Source organism: Schistocerca piceifrons, chromosome 2 (genome assembly GCF_021461385.2).
Source record: "Schistocerca piceifrons isolate TAMUIC-IGC-003096 chromosome 2, iqSchPice1.1, whole genome shotgun sequence".
Classification (NCBI taxonomy): domain Eukaryota; kingdom Metazoa; phylum Arthropoda; class Insecta; order Orthoptera; family Acrididae; genus Schistocerca; species Schistocerca piceifrons.
In genome coordinates, this window is record NC_060139.1 from 614,826,603 (window position 1) to 614,853,786 (window position 27,184).

Below are 27,184 nucleotides of genomic sequence, written 5' to 3' on the forward strand. Positions count from 1 at the left end.
AGCACCTAGGCTTCCCGACTAATCCACAACACACCGCAAGCACTTTCGACAGTGGCCAATCTACGAACACTTCGCTAGGCACTAGCTAGGCTCGTACTACGCGCACGTCTCTCAAGCGACCTCTTTTCACTCCGCCAGAGCGGCCCACTTCGCTCTGAGTCGCAGACGACGAGCAAAGATCAAAACAGAGGGCAAAGGTCTGTATCCAGAGTCAGCACGGCTCGGTATTAACAATTTTACCTGTCTTGAAATTTGAAATTTGTGTTTCTTTACAATAGCTTCTATTTCAAAAAGTAATTAGCTATTGCTAATATATCTGTTTAATTAGATTTCTATTACTGTCTATTGGTGTGTAGTAAAGTATTGATGTAACAGGTAGGCGATTAAATACAGTAGAGACACGACATTCCTGACTGTAATGGTTTTAAATGTCAATAGAATATTTGCTCCTGAGTACACGACCATGTTGCACCTTGGAAAATGTTTTTAAATTTCGTAAACCTTAATTTTTATGTAGTAATTTTAGTAAAAGGCTGTAGCATATAAAGAATAAATGCCCGCATTTAAAAATGGAGTACTAAAACGCATTGAACCTCTGTAGCAGAGCTGGCTACAAGCGAACGTTGAAAAGAGGAGCAAGATACAATCCTATAGCCTACCTAGTAGAATAATTCATGATATCATGGTCTACATTCACTGTATCTTCTAAAGAAACGTAAACCACGTTATAAAATAAGATTTCCGCCTACTGACTGAAACTCGTTTGGCTGTTAAGAGGATGATGCATGAACCTAAAAAGACAACTACGGTAGCACAATGTTATCGAGGCAGCTCTCTCTGATCATAACGAAAAATTTTTGTTGGTGCAGAAGTTAATACCCAGACACTCATAGACGAAACAGAAAGTGAAATTGAACGCAGAAAAGCAAAATCAGAGACGCTGAACGTCGTTTTCTAATGTTGCTTTATAATGAAAATCCACAGTTATTGTACCATTTTACTTCTCGCAGCACTGTAAGGATGAATGGTGCAGATATTAGCGTCAGTAGTGTCGAGAAACAGCTGAAATCGCTAAATTTGGACACAGCTCCAAGGCTCGACGGATTCCCTATAAGATTCCATACCGAATTTTCGGCTGAGATAGCCCTTCTGTTAACCATAATCTACTGTAAACACTTCCAACAAATAACCATATTCGGTAGTAGGAAGAAAGCACAGCTGACACCTTCCTGTAATAAGGGTAGCAGAAATGATGTACAAAACTATCGTTTAGTACCACTGAAATCCATTTGTTGTATAATCTTAGAACATGTTCCGAGCTGAAATGTAATGAAGCATCTATAACAGACTGATCTCCACGCCAACCAGCATGGATTCCGAAAACATCTATCATGTGAAACTCATCTCGCACTATTCTCACATGACATCCAGTAAACGATGGGTCAAGGTAACCATATAGACGAAGTATTTCTTCAAGTCTGGTAGGTATTACACCTATCCTTATCATCGAAATACTGTCTTACGGGTTATCAAGCGAAACCTGTGACTGGATTGAGGACGCAACATGTTATCTTCAATGGAGAGGCATCGAAGGATGTTAAAATCACTTCAGGTGTGCCTCAGGGATTGTTGGCAACCTTGCTGTTCATGTTGTGTATTAATGATATTGAAGGGAATATAAGAGTTGTGCTGTTTGATGCAGAAAACAGCCCAAGCTGCAAAATTCAGTTTTTTATGTAAATGATGATTAGTTTCTGGTTATCCGAACCTATTTCCAAATCATCCAAACAGAGGAAATGGTGTAGTCCGTAATAGCACGCAAACCATGTTAATATTGTACATAAACTTTTGTGGAAGTCAAGCGACAGACCTCGGTTCATTGGAAGAATACTCGGGAGACACAATCAGCCTACAATGGAGATTGATAACAACACATTCCAGAATGCTGTTCAACAGTGTGTAACCGTCTATTTATAAAGTTCTAAGAACCAGCTACAAATGATGAATTTAAGATTGTGCTACAATCCCCCACGTATCGCTCCCGTACGGATCATGAGGACAAAATCAGATTAATTACAGAGCGCACAGAGATTTTTACTGAAAAACTTGACTTCCATAAGAAGTGAATACACAGTCTTAACATGGTTTGCGTGCTATTACGGAATACACGATAATGTCTGTTTCCATGGTTTGAAAATAGGTTCAGGTAACCTGAAACTAGCCATCAATTAAATGACAAAAATGAACTTTGCAAATTTGTCTGTTTTCTACATCAAACTGATTAACACCAACTGCTGTGCCGTTACTAACCCAGCGTGCTGGAAATCCATTAACAGCTACTTCAGACTTTTTGCAGATATTGAAGGCATCTATAATGAATATTCGGACGGATCTTGATAAAACTTCAAAGTGCTACAACGGTTGGTAACGTAGTTTAAATGCCAAGAAACGTAAAATTACACTTCACAAAGCTAAAAAGCGTTGAATCCTACAACAAAATTATCAAAGACTCACTATTATAATAGGTCAACGCATACAAATATCTGGGGGTGACAACTTGTAGGGATATTAAATAGAATGACCACATACGCTCAGTCGTAGGTAAAGTAGGCGACAGACCTCGGTTCATTGGATGAATACTAGGGAGACACAATCAGTCTACAATGGAGATTGATAACAACACATTCTAGAACACTGTTCAACAGTGTGGAACCGTACCAAAAAGTACTTACAGTGATATCGAACGTATACAGAGAAGAGCAGCACAGATGGTCACAGATTTGTTTGGCCCTTCTGCCAGTGTCGAGCAGATGCTGAAGAAACTGAACTGGGAGACGCTTGAAAACGTAAACTATCGCGGAAAGTATATTTACAAAGTTCTAAAAACCAGCTATAAATGATGAATTTAAGATTATGCTACAATCCCCTACGCATCGCTCCCGTACGGACCACGAAGACAAAATCAGATTAATTACACAGCGCACAGAGATATTTAACTAATCACTAATCCTCTGCTCCATTTGTCAATAGAACGGGAAGAAGACCTAATAGCTGAAAGAACGGGAAGTACTCTCTGCCACGCACTTCACAGTGGCTTGCAGAGTATAGATATAGATGTAAATGCAGAAATAGAAGAAAGTACATGTACATCTACGAGTTAGACTGGTTGAAAACGGTCTATGGAGAAATGAATGCACTGCCAGCGCAGATCATCTTAGTGAACCACTGCATTATGTGTAACAGCCACAAGAACTGTACATGTATGACGTCTTCAAGTCTTTTAACGCCTTTACTGAATGAACAGTCACATTCATCGTCCCAAATCTTGCAGAATCTCGCATTCGCTAAAGAACAGCGAAAAATGGATTCCTTTTGCGTGAGAGTCGTTCTCGAGATCACGCAGTGACGCTGCAAACCTGCGATACGTGAGACAGCAAGAAGTTAACCATAGACGTCGAGCGCGAAATTAAATCCATGGACAAGCGTCGCCTGTGGCAGAGTTTTTGCTGCTGCCATGCTGACAATGGTGACCAGAGGGTCACGTACAAAACTAGCCTGGCATTGTTACAAATGGTACATGTAAAAAATTCAACGGTTTGCCAAACTTCAAGACACCGCAAAATCATTTTGCAGTATTTTGTATCTTTCGATGGATAATAAGGACAGTTAGACTGATGTTTCGAATTTCTTTGTTATTGAGAAAATATTACAAGAGGAAACTCGTATGATAACGCGAATATTTTTTAAAAATCTAGAACATGACATTGTGTGTCACAAGAAACAAAACGATTGGACCTGTGTGCAGTATTGATACACTCATTTTTCTTAATTGTACTGGAGATGTGAACCGGAATGTAAAACGTGTTTAAATCAAGTGTATAAATAATGCTGTAGGGGTAACAACCACCAGCCTCGTATTCGAGCGAGTGTGACAGTGTGGAAGGAGAAGGGAGGATGAGTAGGTTGACAGACAGCATTGGGAGGAAGAGGAGTCGAGTACAGATAGGAGGCGGAGGACATGGACAGAAATAGGGGAGAGAGAGATGGAAGCAGAGAAGGGAGAGCAGAAGATTGAGAGAAGGAAAAGAGGAGGAAGTGCACTGAGAGAGGGGAAGAGGGGAGATGGACACAGTATGGAAAGATGACGAGATGAACAGGGAGGGGTGGGGGGCAGATGAGAATGACAGATAGAGGTAGAGAACGAGATGACAAAGAGAGGGGGTAGAGGAGATGATAGCGAGAGGGGGAGGAGGTGATGGAATTAGGCGAGGAGGAAATGAATCGGCGGGAAGAAGCAGATTGACGGAGGGGCTAGGAGCAGATGGACAGTAGGGCTAGGAACAGATTGACATATAGAGGGGTGGGGGAAGAGCAGTTTTACAGAGAAATTGACAGGAGAAGATGGACAGAGAGTAGGAGGTGCCAACACACACCACACTGCAGACTGGTAAGTTTTGCAAGGGGAGCAGATGGTACGGAATCTCGTAAGTTGCTTGACGATGCAGAACAACTTTCTGCTAAAATTAACATGACACCCTACAGTGGCGAAGTCAGTTTTGTTTCAGACAGAATTATCTAAAGTAGATGTTGAGGAACAGTTTGTAGCACCACAAGAATTACCGATGGCGAACAGAAATTTATCCATGTTAATGATGGTTGAGCTTCGTCATTGTGAATTAATTACTTGAAGAAATACAGTAATCAGTTACTTTTTGCATCACTTTGCTTATGCCAAAACATGCTTCTGGCTTTAACACAAAGTTTTTATCGGCTGCTTTTTGCTCGATGCAGCAGCCTTTTACTGTGTAGCTCGTACCTAGTTTTCTCCATCTGTATTCTTAACACTCATCCCTTCACCTTCACTGACGCCCAGATGCCGCACAGCATTTGCTATGTGGCTGGCTTACTAGTAGTCTATGACTAACTTCTTATCGTTCAGTGTCTCTGTTGCTACAATGCAAATTACGATAAATGCGAAAAGGATGTATTGATAAGTCCGATATTATTCTACGAATTTTCTGGGCAATTTTGCTTTGTGACATAAGTATTGACAGGAATAGTTCTCGAAACGATTTGCGTCAGATTTCAAACAGATGCAATGCTCAGTCGTTTGCTGGCAGCTGTCTTAAGCGATAGGTCTTGTAGGTTCCGTGCACACGTTCAGAAACGTCTTTCGTATTGTGATGACTACATGCCGAGCGGACTGAAATAAATGCTGATGCTGGGCGAGCCATCAAACTGTGCTGTTGTATTTGACCACGAACGGCACTCCTGTCCTCAACAGGTTGCAAATGTCAGTCGTGGTTATTACAGTGTTCCGTGTGTATTGTGAGTGCTAAGAGAATTCGAACATGAAAACCAGGTGCTCGCAAATATCAGCGAATTCTATAAAATTCTGTAAAATTACTTGTCCACCAACTTCCCAACGTGAATGTCTTTGTGTCTTGATCACCTGCAGATATAACGAATTTTATCAATGCAAGGACGTTTTATGTGCCTGCTTATGGCAAAGATGAGTTTCTAATAGGGTTTCAGAACTTTAAATACTAGTAAAGCAGGTAATGATTTGTAAGAGTAAATAAAAAACAATTACATGAAGAAAGGTGATATACAGAATATAAATGGAGACTTGTGTGAAGAGAGACGGATAATTTCAAGTAATTTTAGGTTGCATGCGTTATGTTACACGAGAATAAACTTTCATTTAGGTTGTGGCAGACAAAGAACTGCCATATGAAGCAATCATTTAGATATAGACCGATTACCAGTAATCGATCTTTGATTTACAAAAAGAATGGAAAGTTCAGCAGAACCATATAACTATATCACAATGCTATATTGCAGAATAAAGACTCATCAGATCATGTTGTAAAGGAAAAATGAAAGGAAGGTTACAGTTCAACGACCCGCCGACTGCTAGGTCTTGGTGCGCCACTGAAAGATACCACTGGCAATTGCAGAATATTCTAAATTTTCTCCAGCCAGCGCCAAGCCAACTTAAACCATGCCAACCCCTGCCAAGTACCAATCAGGATGACGAACGGGCAGAGAGCCGATACTGCAAATAATATGGCACATGCTGGAAGCTATTGCTTCATATTTGTCACGTTAGAAGTCTGAAACGTTAATTAATCAACATGACCTCACTGAATAAGGATTGTAACTTCGTTCTGACAGAACAGCACGATGCCTCAAGAACGAGTTCCACAAGCGCACCTATCAGCCCACTGAAATGGTGGGAAAACACCAAGCTCAAGCTTCACACCACTCACGTCGTTCGGAACCAGTTTTGTGAGCACAAGCGTGAATTCCCCTGTCTCCTCTGGACACCACACTCTCCATACGTCAGTATTATTGAGTTGATTAAAATAATTCCTGACAAAAGAAAACTGTTTTTCCAGATCCTTTGCTGTCTCTGGCAGAATTACAATGTCGTCGGCAAACAAAGTTTTTCTTTCTTCCACATGGATTTTAATTCCTACTCCTAATTTTTCTTTTGTTTCCTTTACTGCTTGCTCAATATACATATTGAATAAAATCGGGGGTAGGCTGCAGCCCTGTCTCACTCTCATCTCAACCACTGCTTTCCCCTTCGACTCTTATAACTGCCATCTGGTTTCTGCACAAACTGTAAATAGCCTTTCGCTTCCTGTATTTTACCCCTGACACCTTCAGAATTTGAAAGAGAGTATTCCAGTCAACATAGTCAAAAGCTTTCTCTAAGTCTGCAAATGCTAGAAACGTAGGTTTGCCTTTTCTTAATCTACCTTCTAAGGTAAGTCGTAGTGTCAGTATTGCCTAACGTGTTCCAAAATTTCTACGGAATCCAAACTGATCTTCCCAGAGGTCGGCTTCCAACAGTTTTCCATTCGTCTGTATAGAATTCGTGTTAGTATTTTGCAAACCGTGACTTATTAAACTGATAGTTCAATAATTTTCACACCTGTCAACACCTGCTTTCTTTGGGAATGGAATTATTATATTCTTCCTGAAGTCTGAGAGGGTATTTCGCTTGTCTCATACACCTTGCTTACCAGATGGAATAGTTTTATCATGGATGGCTTTCCGAAGACCATTATTAATTCTAATTGAATGTTGCCTACTCCTGTGGTCTTATTTCGACTCAAGTCTTTCACTGCTCTGTCAAATTCTTCACGTAGTATCATATCTCTCATTTCATCTTCATCTATGTCCTCTTCTATTTCCATATTATTGCCCTCAAGTACATCGCCCTTGTACAGACCCTCTATACATTCATTCCTACCTTTCTGCTTTCCCTTCTATGCTTGGGACTTGTTTTCCATCTGAGCTCTTTGTTTTCATGCAAGTGGTTTTCTTTTCTCTAAAGGCCTCTTTAATTTTCCTGTAGGCAATATCTGCCTTACCATTAGTGATATGCTTCCACATCCATACGTTTGTCCTCTAGCTATCCCTGCTTAGCTATTTTGCACATCCTGTCGATCTTATTTTTGAGACGTTTGTTTCTTTTCGCCTGCTTCATTTGCTGCATTTTTATATTTTCTCCTTTCATCAAGTAAATTCAATATCTCTTGTGTCACCCAAGGACTTCTACTACCCCTCGTCATTTTACCTACTAGATCTTTCGCTGCCTTCAGTATTTCAACTTTCAAAGCTACCCACTATTTTTCTACTGTATTTCTTTCCCTTATTCTTGTCAGTCATTCTCTAATGCTCTCTCTGAAACTCTGTACACCTCTGGCTCTTTCAGTTTATTCAGATCCAAGTTCCTTCCATTCCTACATTTTTGCAGTTCCTTCAGTTTTAATATGCAATTCGTATCCAACAAATTGTGGTCAGAATCCACATCTGCCTCTGGAAATGTCTTACTGTTTAAAACCTGGTTCCTAAATCTCTGTCTTACGATTATATAATATATCTGAAAACTTCCAGTGTCTTCAGGTCTCTTCCACGTATACGGCCTTCTTTCATGATTCTTAAACCAAGTCTTAGCTACAATTAAGTTCTGCTCTTTGTAAAATTCTCCCGGGCAGCTTCCTCTTTCCTCCCAGTCTATATCCACCTACTACTTTTCCTTCTCTTCCTTTTCCTACTAACGAATTCCAGTCTGCTTGACTATTAAATTTTCATCTCCCTTAACTGTCCGAATAATTTCTTTAATTGCGTGATACATTTCTTCAATCTCCTAATTATCTGCGGAGCTAGTTGGCATATAAACTTGTACTACTGTGGTAGGCGCGGGCTTCGTGTCTATCTTGGCTGCAGTAATGCGTTCACTTGGCTGTTAGTAGTAGCTTATCCGCTTTAACCAACTCCTGCATTACCCATTCTTGATTTTGTTTTTATAAACTTGTATTCACCTGAGCAGATGTCTTGTTCCTCCTGCCATAGAACTTCACTAATTCCCACAATATCTAGCTTTAGCTAATACATTTTCGTTTTATAATTATTTAACCTACCCGCCCGATTAACGGATCTGACATTCCACTCTCCGACCCGTAGAACGCCAGTTTTGTTTCTGCTGATAACGACGCCCTCCTGAGTAGTCCCCGCTCGGAGATCCGAATAGGGGACTATTTTACCTCCGGAATATTTTACCCAAGAGCACGCCATCATCATTTAACCATACAGTAAAGCTACATGCCATCGGGAAATATTACAGCTGTAGTTTTACCTTGCTTTCAGCAGTTCGCAGTACCAGCATAACAAGACCGTTCTGGTTGCTGTTACAAAGCCAGATCAGTCAATCATCCAGACATTTGTCTGTGTAACTACCGAAAAGGCTGCTGCCCCGCTTCAGGAAAGAGACGTTTGTCTGCCCTCCGTTGTGGTTGCACCTACGGTATGGCTATGTGTATCACTGAGGCACACAACCCTCCCCCACCAACGGCAAGGTCCATGGTTCATGGGACGGGGGCGGCAGCATTTCGTATCGACAGCAAAATTATTGCAGGTGTAATTATTGCACATGTGACTTGCAGAGGAAATAACATAAAGGCAATTACATTACAGACAACCTCCATCAATGGGAACTTTAATTTGTTGACATTAAATAAATTATAACAATTCCTATAACAGAGTTCTTATGCTAAATTTTGAGTGCTGCAATTTTACTAACAATGAAACAATTCCGAGTTCATTCCCTGTAGACGTCACAAAAAGGCGAATTATCTATTTTATGACAAGAACAATTACTTTCTTTGAACCAGGCACAGTTAATAAAAGAAAAATCAATACTTTTACAGTAATTATTAGTTATAGTCAGACAGAAAAAAATGGAGGAAGACATGAACGTGTCGGTTGTTGTGCATATTGCGCTGCATACAGAACATACATGATCAAATTCGTAAAATGTGGTGATACAAACTGATAATGTTGAAATGACTGAAGTTCAAAGATACCGTTCCACTGATAAGCCTGAAATGACAAAGAGAAATGGGAAAGAATATTGTATGACAAGTTTCTGAAAAATGCTCTACACTGTTGAAAATTTTAATAGAAGCTGCATCACGTTATTAGTTCCAAGTGGAACCCGAATTATGTCTAATCTTCTCGTCGTGTTCTTAAGGACGGAGGTGTTGTTGTGCACAGGCCAAAATAAAGTGGTTAGCGCGGCTGAACGCTGTACAAGTGGCTCGGGCACTATTCCCGGCTCTGTCGAAAATTTTCTTCGATCGGTCTGGCTGTTTTGTCACCCTCATCATCATTTCATAGTTCTTATCAATCAAACCACTGAACTGGCATAGTAGAAAAAGATTTGAACCAGGTGGATAAACTCCCCGAAAGCGGACTCTCGCCAAATGTGCCATGCATCATTTCATTTATTACACGAGGCCTTACTTCTGCCGCACCGCAGAAACATAGGTTTTTGCGGGATAACATGAAGCTTCGTCTTCACGTTAGGTATGAATTTTTCTATAGTATTATCTATTATTATCTTTTCCTCTACATGTTTGCTTGAAGTAAACTTCATGACTTTGTCACTTCGTTATTTGCACAATTTCCTGAATCTGCTTAACCAAGTTGATGAAGCCCGGAAATCAGTAATGTTCATCTCACTTGCAATTTAGTGTTCCCAGTCTCGTAGACCTCCTTCAGTAAAAGTGCATTGACTCTGACGAACATGTATGAAACTTTTGAACAGTTTTTCTTTCACACATTTGCGAGTTTCATTTTGATGGATATTTTGTACTTCGTGTAAATCTTCCTTTCATTTGTACAATTCATTTTCAGATTTTACAAAACGAGACCGGATTTGGACGATGCTTAGCCTTAAATCTTCTACATCTACATCTACATAGATACTTTGAAAATCACATTTAAGTGCCTGGCAGACGATTCATCAAACCACCTCCACAATTCTCTATTATTCCAATCTCGTATAGCGCGCGGAAAGAGCGAATACCTATACCTTCCTTACGAGCTTTTATTTCATTTATTTTATCGTGGTGATCGTTCCTCCCTCTGTAGGTCGGCGTCAACAAAAAATTTTCACATTCGGATGAGAAAGTTGGTAATTGGAATTTCGTGAGAAGATTCTAATGGTTCAAAAGGCTCTGAGCACTATGGGACTATACATCTGAGCTCATCAGTCCCCTAGAACTTAGAACTTCTTAAAACTACCTAATCTAAGGACATCACACACATCCATGCCCGAGGCAGGATTCGAAGCTGCGACCGTAGCGGTCGCGTGGTTCCAGATTGAAGCGCCTTCATTCACTCGGCCCCAGCGGCCGGCTGAGAAGATTCCGTCGCATCTAAAAACGCCTTAATTTTAATTGTGTGCAGCCCAAATCCTGTATCATTTCAGTGACACTCTCTCCCATATTTCGCGATAATACAAAATGTGCTACCCTTTTTTGAACATTTTCGATGTACTCCGTCAGTCCTATCTGGTAAGGATCCCACACAACGCAGCAGTATTCTAAAAGAGGACGGACCAGCATAGTGAAGGCAGTCTCCTTAGTAGATCTGGTACATTTTCTAAATGTCCTGCCCATAAAACGCAGTCTTTGGTTAGCCTTCCCCACAACATTTTCTATGTGTTCCTTCCAATTTAAGTTGTTCATAATTGTAATTCCTAGGTATTTAGTTGAATTTACGACCTTTAGATTTGACTGATTTATCGTGGAACCGAAGTTTAACGAATTTCTTTTAGCACCCATGTGGATGACCTCACACGTTTCGTTATTTAGGGTCAACTGCCAATTTTCGCACAATTCAGATATCTTTCCTAAATCGTTTTGCAATTTGTTTTGATCTTCTGATGACTTTATTAGTCGATAAACGACACCGTCATCTGCAAACAACCTAAGACGGCTGCTCAGATTGTCTCCCAAATCGTTAATAGAGATAAGGAACAGCAAAGGGCCTATGACACTACCTTGGGGAACGCCAGAAATCACTACTGTTTTACTCGATGACTTTCCGTCAATTACTACGAACTGTGACGTCTGTGACAGGAAGTCGAAAATCCAGTCACCTAACTGAGACGATATTCCATAAGCACGCAATTTCACTGCAAGCCGCTTGTGTGGTACAGTGTCAAAAGTCTTCCGGAAGTCCAGAAATACGGAATCGATCTGAAATCCCTTGTCAATAGCACTCAACACTTCATGCTAATAAAAAGCTTGTTGTGTTTCGCAAGAATTATGTTTTCTAAACCCATATTGACTGTGTGGCAATACACCGTTTTCTTCGAGGTAATTCATAATGTTCGAACACAATATATGTCCAGAATCCTGCTGCATATCGACGTTAATGATATGGACCTGTAATTTAGTGAATTACTCCCACTACTTTTCTTGAATATTGGTGTGAACTGTGCAACTTTCCAGTGTTTGGGTACGAATCTTTCATCGAGCGAACGCTTGAATATGATTGTTAAGTATGGAGCTAATGCATCAGCGTACTCTGGAAGGAACCTAACTGGTATACAGTCTGGACCAGAAGACTTGCTTTTATTAAGTGATTTACGTTGCTTCACTACACCGAGGATATTTACTTCTACGTTACTCATGTTGGCAGATCTTCTTGATTCTAATTCTGGAATATTTACTTCGTCTTCTTTTGTGAAGGCATTTCGGAAAGCTGTGTTTAGTAACTCTGCTTTGGCAACACTGTCTTCGATAGTATCTCCATTGCTGTCGCCCAGAGAAGCCATTGTTCGTTTCTTGCCGCTAACATACTTCACATACGACCAGAACCTCTTTGGATTTTCTTCCAGATTTCGAGACAAAGTTTCGTTGCGGAAACTGTTATAAGCATCTCGCATTGAAGTCCGCGCTAAATTTCGAGCTTCTGTAAACGATCGCCAATCTTGGGTATTTTGCATCTGTTTAGCTTTGGCATGTTTGTTTCGTTGTTTCTGCAACAGTGTTCTGACACGTTTTGTGTACCAAGGAGGATCAGCTCCGTCGTTTGTTAATTTATTTGGTATAAATCTCTCAATTGCTACCGATACTATTTATTTGAATTCAAGCCACATATGAATGGTTCAAATGGCTCTGAGCACTATGCGACTTAACTTCTGAGGTCATCAGTCGCCTAGAACTTAGAACTAATTAAACCTAACTAACCTAAGGACATCACACACATCCATGCCCGAGGCAGGATTCGAACCTGCGACCGTAGCGATCACGCGGTTCCAGACTGAAGCGCCTTTAACCGCACGGCCACACCGGCCGGCGCCACATATGATCTATAGTTATAAAATCAATCTGGAAGGAGTGTATATTGTCTCTTAGGAAGGTGTCAAGTGAATTTTGATCTGCTTTTTTGAATAGGTATATTTTTCGTTTCATTTTGGAGGATTTTGGGGCTACAACATTCAGTCTCGCTACGACAACCCTGTATTCACTAATCCCTGTATCCGTTTTGAGGATCGTTATTAACTCAGGATTATTTATTGCTAAGAGGTCAAGTGCGTTTTCACAACCGTTTACTAATCGCGTGGGCTCATGAACTAACTGCTCGAAATAATTTTCAGAGAATGCGTTTAGAGCAATTTCGGATGATGTTTTATGCGTACCTCCGTAATTAAAAATGTATTTTCGCCAACATATCGAGGGTAATTTAAAGTCACCACCAACTATAATCGTATGAGTACTTTACGTGTTTGAAATCAAACTCAAGGTTTCTTTGAACCTTTCAGCTACTGTACCATCTGAATTGGGAGGTTGGTAAAAGGATCCAATTATTTTTTTTTATTCCGGTAGCCAACAGTCACCTCTGCCCACCTCACAGGAACTATCTAATTCAATTTCGGGACAAAATAAACTAATTCTAACAGCAACAAACACTCCTTCGCCAACCGTATTTAGCCTATCCTTTCGGAACACCATTAGGTTCTTGGTAAAAATTGTGGCTGAGCTTATCTCTGACTTATACCGATGGTTCCTATATCTACGTACTTCCTGTGTTCGGCCTGCACCCTATGTGACTGAAGCCCTTCTTGTGTTTTCCTGAGACCCTCAAACCTAAAAAAAATCTCCAAGTCCACGCCAGACAGCCCCTGCTACCCATGTAGCCGCCTCCTGCGTATAGTGGACACCTGACCTATTCAGTGGATCCTGAAACCCTATCACCCTTTGGCGCAAGTCGAGGAATCTGCAGCCTACACCGTCGCAGAACCGTCTGAGACTGTCTCAGACCCTCCACTCGTCTCCGTACCAGAGGTCCGCAATCGGTCCTACCGTCTATGCTGCAAATGTTCAGCTCTGCTTTCATCTTGAAAGCAAGATTGGCAGCCTTTACCACTTCTGTTAGCCGCTTGAAAACAGAGTGAATCTCTTCTGATCCAAAGTGACACACATCATTGGTACCGACGTGAGCATCCGGAAGGATCCGTTCCACATCTAGAATGACTCCACCCGGTATGCACACGGAGTGCACATTGCTTTTCTTTCCATTCTTGGCAGCCATGTTCCAAAGGGGCCCCATAACGCGCCTAATGTTGGAGCTCCCAACTATCAATAATCCCACGCTCTGTGATTTTTCGGATCTTGCAGGCTGAGAGGTTTCCTCTGAAACGGGACAGGCGACAGCACCTGGCTCAGCGACTGTGTCAACCACAGGCAGCACCTGGAACCTGTTTGTCAGACAAACTGGGGAGGCCTTACGTGCGACCGCCTGGGAGGTCTTTAGCCGCAGGTGAGGGGTCAACCTCAGCGCAAGCAGTAACTGGGCTGGCCAGCCGAGCGGATTGGCCGTGCGTTTTGAGGCGTCGTGTCACGGACTGTGCGGCCCCTCCCGCCGGAGGTTCGAGTTCTCCCTCTGGTATGGGTGTGTGTGTTGTTCTTAGCGTAAGTTAGCTCACTTTAAGTAGTGTGTAAGTCTAGGGACCGATTACCTCAGCAGTTTGGTCCCTTAGGAATTCACACACATTTGAACTTTTGGACTCGGACGTGCTGGACGTCCGTTGGATCCCAACGGCCGGCCCACAACAGTGGTGCCCATGCACTGCAGCCTCAAGGTGTGCAAACGACTCCATCAGCTGAAGCTGAGAGCGAAGTGTCACCAACTCGGCTCACATCCGCACACAACAATCGCATACTAAAGACGTCCTTCCTGTAAACAAAAAATTTATTGATTTTCCTTTGTCATTGAAAGCTATTACTGTACATGTATTCTTTGGTCTAGTAAGGTACTATATTTTTGTTTTGGACTTTAATGAAAACAACAATCATCGTTAGAACCACAATTCATGGAATCATCAATTTTCTATATCTTCTAATGTTTCTACAATTTCTAACGAAATGCCGATATCGTTCGAAGGGATATCCAAGAAATGAACTAATAAAGGGCGCTTATGTAGATCTTCAGAGGAAGTGGTGAATTTCTACTGCGTATTACGTTTCCAGTATTTCATTTTTGTACGGTTGGAAGCTCTAATTGAATTCCACATTACTGTGAACTTGCACGCAAACAGACCCTATTAGCAAGCATAAAGGAAGAAAACACAAAGAAAATTAACTCAGTTTTATCCCCATTGTCAACACTCAGCAACAACACAAAAGCTGCAGTTTGGTCACTATTGTTGTTCGAAATGTGTGTTGCGTCTGCAGTGTGTTTGCCGCTATGCGGCTTGTGATGTAAGTTTCTTCTATACTTGTGTTCTTCTTTCGCCTCAAGGCAATCTATCTTTTATGTAAGTATGCAATGAATATTCGAATTGAATCAAAGTCCCCATGTGCAATTTTCGTTACTTTTTACAATTTTGATATTGATTTGCTACAGTATATTACTTTTATGTAAACATGTGTTTCATTAGGTCTAATAAAAGCGTGGAAATGGAGAAAAAGAAGGCATTTGACAGGCACCATCTAATTGTACGTCATGAAGACTATGAGAAAGTATTGCGAGAATTGTCAGAAGAAGAATTACAAGAATTGTCAGATTCATGTGAATCTGAGTCGAAAGACGAAGTTATTGAAGAAAAGCACAGCAGTGACTCCGAACAATCAACAGAGGAAACAGGTGACCACCTGGATGAAGAGGCGTCACAACAAACAGATAACTACCGATTTAACGTACGAAAAGTTAAAAAAAACTATTTGGATAAGTGAACCGCGTCTTTCTTCTTCTAAAACCAAGGCTACGGACATCCTAAAAGTTTTTCCAGGTCCTAAAGCAACTGCTGAAATTACGGAAAAAGAAATTGATGCATTTTACCTATTTATTACTGATGGGATGATTGACAACACTGTGGAAAATTCAAACTGATGCATCCAAAATAGTAAAAGAGCTGAAGTTCAATATTAAAGAGAACGAAACTGCAGAGACCACGAAACCAGAGATAAACGCTCTTTTAGGCGCATTATATCTAATAGGTATAAAGAAAGGAGGACACACGAATTGCTGTTAACTGTGAGATGCAGGTCGTACAGATATGATTAAGCGCTTTTGCTTTCTGCTTCGAACTCTTAGGTTCGACGACCTGGGTACGGGAATGAAAGAAAACAAAATGACAAACTAGCACCTATTCGGGACTTCCATCAAGAGTTTGTCAACAACTGCCTTACTCACTACAATGTCAGCGAATTTATCACTATTGACGAGATGTTGCATCCTTTTAGAGGACGCTGCGGATTTATACAGTACATCCCTAATAAGCCTGCAAAATATGGTATCAAGATTTATGCCTCGTTTGATGCCAAAACATTTTACACCCTGAACTTTAAAATTTACTATGGCAAGCAGATGCCAGGACCCTACTTGAAGTCTAACAAGCCTGATGGCATTGTGCGAAGATCAGTGACACCAATTGAGGAAACAAGCAGAAATCTTACGACTGACAATTACTACAGTAGCTACCCTCTGGCTAAAAATTTCCTAGGCAAAGGTTTGACTTTCTTGGGAAGCATAAAAAAAAGAAGGAAATACCTCAAGAATTCCAAGCAAATAAAACCCGAGAAGTCCAATCATGTCTCTTCGGTTTTCAATACGATTTTTGTATGGTCTCGACTGTTCCTAAAAAGAACAAAGCTGTGATTTTTATCGACAATGTACAGCACAAATGAAATATATCAAGAGACTAACAAATCGAGAGTGAATTTGGACTACAATGTTACTGAAGGAGGAGTAGATGCAATAGATCAGATGTGCTAATCCTACAGTACTTCCAGTGATGATGGCCACTTACACTTTTCTACAGACATCTAGATATTGCTGAGATAAATGCAAACATTATTTTCGAATTCAACAATCCTGATAGTAAAGAAAGAAGACGATTTTTTTAAAAATCTTGCTCTGGACCTAATGAAAGAACATTTGAATCAACGAGTGTTACTTGAGATGTAGTGTTGACAGATTGCCAACACTACGCACATTATTTAAGGGAGGCGGCCATTAAGCAAGCAGGCGGACTTGATGGTCTGAAACAGGATATTTATGAATGCTATAAAGAAAAGTACGTAGCTGCTGGAATACTTAACTTTAATCCACCATTTGTATACAGCGTTCTTGATGAGACATTTCATACGATAACTATCAAACTATGTAAGGCTAATGGCGCCTTGCTAGGTCGTAGCCATGGACTTAGCTGAAGGCTATTCTAACTATCTGCTCGGCTAATGAGCGATGCTTCGTCAGTGTAGTCGCTAGCAATGTCGTCCGTACAACTGGGGCGAGTGCTAGTCCGTATCTCGAGACCTGCCTTGTGGTGGCGCTCGGTCTGCGATCACACAGTGGCGACACGCGGGTCCGACGTGTACTAAATGGACCGCGGCCGATTTAAGTTACCACCTAGTAAGTGTGGTGCCTGGCGGTGACACCACATGAGACACTTCCCAAGGATATTCACGCCTTCTTGACCAAGTATAGGCACGAAGAAGATACAGGAGCCAACAAAACCTGGAATTTGTTACATATGTGGCAGGCATAAAAACAACAGAACCAAAACAGTATGTATGAAATGCAAGAAAAATATGTATGCAAGAAACATAATGTCATAGATACAAAATGTGTGCAAAAGTAAGTGGCAGATGGAAGTTGAGTAATTTATTCTCAATCATGAATAGGAGTGGGAGTTTATGAATGCTCCATTTCATAATGTGTTCCCTTGTTACTTTCTTTTCACGTGAATCAGTGCAATTAAAAGATATAATTAAAAGAACCATGAGGGCACTAAAGAATATCGGCTTGCTATAAATTACAATGACAATAATAGACAATTGTGAAGGCAACAAATAAATAAAATATTATTTTTATAGAGCCACGTAATGTTATGTTTTCTCCAATAAAATGTGACTGGTGATTATATAAAGATTTTTTCCCTTAGGTTAAAAATATAATATTAATTGCGGTGTAAATCCCGGAACGCTTCCACTCTTGGAAGTATGAAAGGCGCGCCCACCGATGGGTTAATCGGCCAAGAAGTCTTACAACAGCACTCTCTTAGCCTCAGAATGAAAGACTGATGCGAGTTGAATATTTGTTCTACAACTTACCACACTTTTGTTCCACCATCAGAGCAGTACTTTCTGTGCGACGCCACTAACACAGCTAAGTTCATAACTACGGAACATTTTTCGATAAAGCAAGTTTGTTTCTCGATTCATTTCACAGACGAGCTTTTCTCGAACTAGCAGTCGAGTAACATCTTCGACTTAATGCTAATCCCCTCCAAAAGACAACGAGAACGAATCTCATCGAAATGTCGTTCGTTACCAAAGTTAGTCAAGTTTGCGGCTTCCATTACTAGTAAAATGTTTTGGAATATGAAATACTTTCATCCGCCCAAAGAGTCCAAACTTCGTGATTTCAACACAATGGTTTCACATTTGAATTAATTTCTAACAGTCCAACTTTTTGACGTAGTCAGAATGTTACTTCCTCTGACACATAACTAATACAGATTAGTCCATAACTATGGAACACTTTCGGGAAGGCGAGTTTTCTGGACGAGTTTTACAGACGAATTTTTCCTCCCATAGTCAGCTGAGTAACAGCTTCCGGTTGATACGATGCGTCTACAAAAGAGAATGACAACGAAAGCCACAGCAATGTCGAAGTTATTCAACTCGTAATCACAGAAGAATTCTTCATCATAAACTTTAATCTTTGCATCAGGTTCGCGCCTCTTAGCTTAATGTTTTTGGGCTCTGGAAGATCTATACTAGACCAATGATTCCAGAACTCGTAATTTCAACATTTCCTTAAAAAGTTGCAAGTGGTATGTTCTTACTGAAATTTGGTTTATTCGTGTCAGTAAAACCCGACACGCCATCATTTGAAAAAAACTATCCCTTATAATAGAGCAAGTAAAGACCGATGAAATTCATTGGTAAACGAAATATGATAGGGACCGTAGTAATTCATTGATAAACAAAATATGGCTGTGTAACACGATCACTGAAAGTTAATTGAACAGAACACTTTTAGATTAACCGTTAACGTGAAAACCGAAGATACAAAGGAATTGAAGACATTATATCAATGGGGCAAGCTGAAAATTCGTACCAGACCGAGATTCGAACCCAAGTTTTCTGCTTACTAGGCCCATTTGCTGACACTGTGCCATACGGACGCAACCGCACAGACTGCTCTACATACCTCCCATTAGACACTAATTCTCAACAAACACCACACACTACTGATGTATTGCCGCTGCTGATTAGGCTCATTGCTCGTGGCATCTCTCCAGTTCCTGTAAGAGTTTGTAAGTAGGCTATTTAGGTTTTTATGTTGTTAACGTCACGTAGCGCTCTGTATGAAAATCACTGGCTGTGCTGTGTGCAGTCTGTGGCTCGTTGGCATTGTTGTAATATTCGCTATTGTAGTGTTGGGCAGTTGGATGTGAACAGCGCGCACCGTTGCGCAGTTGGAGGTGAGCCGCCAGCAGTGGTGGATGTGGGTAGAGAGATGGTGGAGTTTTGAGAACGTAAGATCTGGACGTATTTCCATCAGAGACAGTAAATTTGTAAGACTGTATGTCATGAACTGATATATATATTATGACTTTTGAACACTATTAAGGGAAATACATAGTTTGCTCTCTATCAAAAATCTTTCATTTGCTAACTATGCCTATCAGTAGTTAGTGACTTAGAATCTTTTATTTAGCTGGCAGTATTGGCTCTCGCTGTATTGCAGTAGTTCGAGTAACGAAGACTGACTGTGCTGTGTGCAGTCTGTGGCTGGTTGGTATTGTTGGAATATTCGCCAGCAGTGCTGGATGAGGGGAGAGAAATGGCGGAGTTTTGAGAGCGTGTGTCCATCAGAGACAGTAAATTTGTAAGACTGGATGTCATGAACTGATTATATATATATATATATATATATATATATATATATATATATATAATGACTTTTGAACACTGTTAAGGTAAATACATTGTTTGTTCTCTATCAAAATCTTTCATTTGCTAATTATGCCTATCAGTAGTTAGTGACTTTAGTAGTTAGAATCTTGTATTTAGCTGGCAGTATTGGGGCTCGCTGTATTGCAGTAGTTCGAGTAACGAAGATTTTTGTGAGGTAAGTGATTCATGAAAGGTATAGGTTATTGTTAGTCAGGGCCATTCTTTTGTTGGGATTATTGAAAGTCAGATTGCGTTGTGCTAAAAACATTGTGTGTCAGTTTATTGATGATCTGAATATGTAAAGAGAGAAATGTCTGTGCACGTTCAGTTTTGCTCAGCTGTTTGAAAATCAAATAACGTAAGGGGTTTACCAGCACAATCATTCATAAAGTTTTCTAAGGGGAGGTTTCAAATTCTAGTTTGTCATTCATCTGCACTGTGGGGATCGTTGGCCGTCATCGCCTAAATTATATATATGTGGCGTGTGTTCTTTCGAACATCTCTGAACACGACATGTATATAGAAATATATGAATCTGAAAATTATTTCTAAATACTCCGACAATATAGTATGGAAATATAGGAACACATGAATCTGAAAATTATTTCTAAATACTCCGACAATAATCAATATGTGCGTCGGTTGTGTAGTCAATTGTGATGTAGTAGGGATATTAACCCTGTTTAATCATAACAGCCAAATACGAAACGATGAACATAAGCACTTCCGCATCAGCACGTGCGACGCCTCTCCAAGTAGCAGCGGTTTCGTAGTCTTTCTCAATTGTTGTAAAAAGCATGCAGTAGGATGGGAATACGTAATGTTTAGAAACGTGAAATGCTAAGCGAAAATTAACAAATGCATCAGTTATCGAAGTGAGTAACGCATGACCCCATAGTCGCATAAAGGCACTATCAAGTGGTCCAGATATGCAAAAGTCATATGAATCAAATTCCATACTTTTTTTTGTTTTTGAGTCACCAATCTTCTGACTGGTTTGATGCACCCCACCACGAATTTCTCTCCTGTACCAGCGTTTTCATGTCAAAGCACTACTGTGTAGTGTAGTGATTCTCCAGCAGAAGGAGGTTCTTACTCATTGGTCACAGCAGTGGTCTAAACCGGTCACCGTAATAAATAAATTGTGATCAAGACTGTTTTTGATAGTAAATATTTGAGTAAATTAGTGAAATAAATCTCTGAAAATTGTCAGACATTGTTACAAATCTTCTTCTGTGTGTTGATGAAGTAACACTCATATAACTGGGCAAGTCTGTAACGAGATTTCGACTGCGTGTCATAAAGAAACACCAGGTCAACCCATCGCTATAACAGACGAATTTAACTCTACTTCCGCTGTGTTAGACTTACGTCATAACGTCGGCCAAGTCTGCAGGAGGGGGAGGAAGGGGTAACTGTGACAAATAACATTACTATTCGTGACCGCCAATAAAAATTTTATTTTCATCAAAATTAAGAGATAATCATTATAATATTCCACAAATGTTGATATTAACTGTCGCACTATGTATTAGTGTAAGATTATGTTACAAAAAAGTACTAAAAGTGTCACAAAGTAGCCCACTTTTACGGTCTTAACAACGAAAATTGGCCAATTAACAGGAAACTTTCAAAGTTTCTACTGACCAGTTGTAGCTTCACTGAGGTTTACATTCTAACAGTCCTATTCGTGGTGCCAGCAGCACTGTATGTCCTTTGACATGTCATTAGTGCTGTTCAATCGCCAACTGTGGAACACTTTAGAAACACCAAGGGTTTTCAAAAAAAAAAAAAAATGGTTCAAATGGCTCTGAGCACTATGGGAATTAAGATCTTAGGTCATCAGTCCCCTAGAACTTAGAACTACTTAAACCTAACTAACCTAAGGACATCACACACATCTATGCCCGAGGCAGGATTCGAACCTGCGACCGTAGCAGTCGCGCGGTTCCGGACTGAGCGCCTTAACCGCGAGACCACCGCGGCCGACAACGGTTTTCAATGAATTTGACTTTACCCTCTGTCAGCCGAGACATGTTTTCCGGTTGATACGAGGCCTCTCCAAAAGGCGACGACGGCCAAACTCATCAGAATGTTGACGTTACGCTCATAACTCAGGAAAAGATTCAGCAGCCCTTCCTTCCGCTGTCCGCCGCCGCAGGTCCGGTCGTATCCGGCGGCAACGTACAGTACGCCCCGCACTCCGCAAGCGGTGCTCGCGCCTGCTGCCATCGCGGCGGTCTGCGACACAGGCCGAGGATAATCCGCGCCATTGTCGCCGCTGATTGGTTTCCTTCTCTGGCGCTTTGTTTGTTTAGGTCTGCGGTTGTTCCGCCGCAACGAGAGTCGCGGCCGTTTTATTTACGTGTGTGTGGGCGGGGTGATGCTGCATATTGGTTCTCTTTATATCGCCGAGGAGCGTGACCGCGGCGCTGGAGAGGCCCGCGGACGGCATTGTCTCGCCGGATGGCGCCCTTTGTTTCGATAGGACGAGAGGAACAACACCATTTACTTCTTCCCTCCCACAGCCGCCTTTCATACAATGACAGAATTTTTTTATCGCTTACTCGTTTTCATCAAGTACGCTTTGTGAGTAGGTAGTCGACACCTCTCGTCTTTTACCCGGGGGTGTAAAGAGTCTAAAAATATAGTGTTCGGCTGCCGCCGTCCACCCTTCACGTGGTAAGCAAACCTACGGTCTGTTCACACAGAGGAACTTAGTCGCTGTAACCACGGGCGTCTGTGTAAACAAGAAAGAGAATACCGTGTGCAGCTGTAAGATGCCAGAATAAAGCGAGTAAAACGTTAAATGTTGGTAGAGAAACACGACTTAACACTGAATTCTGTGATTGCTACGTTGTTCTTCTGAGGCTACTCTGAATAGCGTAGGTTCAGCAGAAAGTGGTGTGAATAGGCTACGTGTAATTTGGGTACTATTATCTCCATCACTGACGAATGGTAATAGAACGATGGAAAATGAATGCCTCTAAAGACATTGCATAGAAAGATTATGTTTGTATTGGCACTGACAACGATCAGTAAACTACACTGTGCTGCAAGCTAGAGAGGAACCTCGTACCTAGTAAGCGATGCTGACATCTGTATTCGACTTATTGAAAGAGTGCACTCTTGTTCCGAAAACCATTTAGGCTTCTGCACCCGTGGTCTAGGAGTAGCGTCTTGTTTTGTATTCGAAACGTCCTCTGTCCAGGGGTGGAAACCGGCCACCACTTAAATTTTGATTAATAATCAGCATTGGCGGCCGAAGACTTCCGGCATAAGAACTCACCCTCATTCTGCCATCGGTCTTGTCAAAGACGGCGGAGGAGCGGACAGAGGTTCAGAGCACTCTCTTGTCCTTGGAGTGGGAAACTGCCCGTAAAGGCGGTGAATCAGCACTGATTAATAGCGTTAGGATGCAGAGGGCAATGGAAACCACTACACTACAGACATAACGCGTAACCGCAGGACATGCGGCCTGTAATTGAAAAAGTGTCATGATGATCTCTCCATTGGCAAAAGATTCCGTAATAGTCCCCATTCGGATGTCCGGGAGGTGACTGCCAAGGCGGACCTGACAATGAGAAACAGATTGAATAACCAACGAAAGAAGTCGGGGCGTGGAATGTCAGAAGCTTGACCGTGGTAGAGAAACTAGAAAATCTGAAAAGGGAAATGCAAAGGCTCAACTTATATATAGTAGGGATCAGTGAAGTGAAATGGAAGGAAGACAAAGATTTCTGGTCATATGAGTATAGGATGATGTCAATAGGAGCAGAAAATGTTATAACGGGAGTAGGATTCGTTATAAATATGAAGATAGAGCAGAGAGTGTGTTACTGTGGACACTTCAGTGACAGGATTATTCTTATCAGAATCGACAGCAAACCGACATGCCGATGTCGCAAGATGAAGATGAGGAGATACAGAAAGTAAATGAGGATACTGAAAGGGTAATACAGTACGTAAAGCGAGATGAATATCTAATAGTCAAGGAGGACTGGAATGCAGTTGTAGGGGAAAGAGGAGAATATGGGCTAGGGACGAGTAATGATAGAGGCGAAAGGATAATTGAGCTACGTAATAAATTTCAGCTGGTAACAGCGAATACTGTGCTCAAGAGTCACAAGAGGAGGGGTATAGTTCGGAAAGGTCGGATTATGCAAGGAGATTTCAGTTCGATCAAATCATGCTCAGACAGAGATTCCGAAATTAGATACTGTTCTGTAAAGCGTACACAGGAGCAGATACAGACTCAGATCATTATGTAGTAGTGATGAAGAGTAGACTGAAGTTTAAGAGATTAGTGTCGAAGGAACAATACGCAAAGAACTGGGATTCGGAAGTACTAACGAATGTAGAGATACACTTTAAGTCTTCTTAGAATATGGACACCGCTATAATGAATACCTTAGTAGGCAATGCAGTTGAAGAGAAATGGACATCTACAAAATGGGCAATTCTCAGGAGCTGGAGTGGAAAACAAATGTACAAAAAAGGTACCTGCGACGAAATCATGAGTTACAGAACAAATACTTCAGTTTATCGATGAAAGAAAGAAGAACAAAATTTTTGAGGCTAATTCAGGAAAACAGAAACACGGGTTGCTGAGGAATGATATAAACAGGAAGCGCAGGGAACCTAAGACAAATGGCGGCAAGAAAAATGTGAAGAAATCGAAAAAGAAATGATTGTCGGAAGGACTTAATCAGCATATACAACAGTAAAACCACCTTCGGTGAAATTAAAAGCAAGGGTGGTAACATTAAGAGTGCGTTGGGACTTCCACTGTTAAATGCAGAGGAGAGAGTGGATATCTGGAAAGAGTACACTGAAGGCCTCTATGAGAGGGAAGATTAGTCTGATGTAACAGGAGAAGAAACACGAGTCGATTTAGAAGAGATAGTGGATACAGTATTGGATTTAGAATTTAAAAGAGCTTTGGAAGACTTAATATCAAATAAGGCAGAAGGGACAGATAACATTCCATCATAATTTCTAGAATTATTGGGGGTAGTGGCAACAAAACGACTATTCACGTGGGTGTGTAGAATGTATGGGTCTGCCTTTCGGAAAGAAATCATCGGCGCCCTTCCGTAAACTGCAAGAGCTGATAATTGCGAGAATTATCGTACAATCAGCCCAGAAGCTCCTGCATCCAAGTTGCTCATAAGAATAATATACAGAAGAATGGAAAAGCAAATTAAGGATGTGTTAGATGACGATCACTTTGGCCTTAGGAGAGAGACGCAATTCTGACGTTGCGGTTAATAATGGAAACAGGACTAAAGAAAATTGAAGACACGTTCATAAGATATGTCGACTTAGAAAAAGCGTTCGACAAAGTAAAATGGTGCAAGATGTTAGAAATGCTGAGAAAAATAGGGGTAAGCTATAGGGAGAGACGGATAATGTATAATATGTACAAGAGCCAATGGGGTATAAACGAGAATGGACGACCAAGAATTATGTGCTCGGATGAAAAAGGCTGTGAGACAGAGATCTAGTGTGTCGCCCTTCCTGTTCCATCTGTACGTCGAAGAAGCAATGATGGAAATAAATGAAAGATTCAAGAGTGGAACTAAAGTTCAAGGTGAAAGGATATCAGTGATACTATTCGGTGATGACATTGCTATCCAGAATGAAAATGAAGAAGAATTACATGATTTGCTGAGTGGAATGAACAGTGTAATGAGTGCAGAATACGGACTGAGAGTAAATCGAAAAAAGACGAATGTAATGGGATGTAGCAAAAATCAGAAAAGCGAGAAACTTAAAATCAGGATTGATGATTAAGAAGTAGATGAAGTTAAGGAAATCTACTGACTGCCTAGGCAGCACAGTAACCAATGACAGACGGAGCAAGGAGGACATCAAAAGCAGACTAGTACTGGCAAATGGGATTTCCTGGCAAAGAGAATTCTTCTAGTGTCAAACATAGTCCTTAATTTGAGGCAGAAAATTCTGAGAATGTAAGTTTTGAACACAGCATTAGATGGCAGTGAAACATGGACATAGCATATTGGAACAGAAGCGAATCGAAGCATTTGAGATAGGGTGCTACTCACGAATGTTGAAAATTAGGTGGACTAACAAGGTGATGAATGAGGAGGTACTGCGCAGAATTGAAGAAGAAAGGATTATGTGGAAAACACTGACAAGGAGAAAGGACAGGATGATAGAACATCTGTTAAGACATCAGGGAATGACTTCCTTGGTACTAGAGGGACCTTTAGTGGGCAAAAACTGTAGAGGAAGACAGAGATTGTAATACATCCAGCAAATAATTGAGGGCGTAGGTTGCAGCGGGCCGCATCAAACCAGTCAGAAGACTGATGATTGAAATAGTAAAAAAAGAAAAAAAGAAAAAATGGAACTAATTGTAACAAGCCGAGACTGTGTCCTCGATCGAAATTCGTACTTCCAGCTGATAAGAATGCTTGCCAGTAGTGACGAAGATCTTCCTCCATTTTGTTTTTACATAAGGGAGGAAGATTAGGCTTCAACTTGCCGTCGACATCGAGGTCATTAGAGACGAAGCAAGAGCTCGGATTATTTCAAGGATGAGTAATGAAATCAGTGGTGCCCTTTCAAACGAACCATCCCGACATTTATCTACAGCGAAGTATGGGAATCACAAGAAAACTAAATCTGGGTAGCCTGACACGGATTTGAGCCCGTATTCCTCCTGCTGCGAGTCTATAAGTACAAACCATTGCGCCACCTCACTCGGTTCGGGAAAATACTCTTTCCCCTCGTTCCCTTCCGTCACGCAGTTGTTCTTAATGCCACCATCCATTAGCAAGAAATAAGTATGTAAACCTCTGCATATCGTGTCAATCTCATTAAAATTCTTCTGACCTGCTGCCACGTCGTCTAATGCGATACTTTAAATACTAAATCGTCGTTCTGGCTGTGATGCAGCGGCCTTATTTAGGGGAAAGACAAAAGAGCCATGGAATACGTGTTTCAGCATATCTCTTTTCTAATGTTGTAACTATACCACGGACATGATATGTAATGGATTTTATTGACCTTAAAATAGCACTGATGGATGCCAGAAGATCTAGAAGGGATGCGTGGCCGACCAGTAACACAGATTGCTGGCAACTGATAGCCCGCTACAAGTCAGCGGCAAGCTTCTGGTGACCATGTTATCCTGATGTTAGTTCCAGAGAAACGACGCGAATTGCGCAAATGCTGTTTTTTCAGCCGGTCACGATCATACACGGCACGTCGCACCGGCAGTGCTGGCAGCCTGCCTGTTAGTCCGACAGTTTTACGACGGCCCAGTGTTAAAGTTTTTATCACCTGAAAACAAAACATATGAGCATATAGGGTATTACACCGTAATTACATTGTCAAAAAAATAAAAAAATAAAAAAAGAAAAGGAAAGAAATTA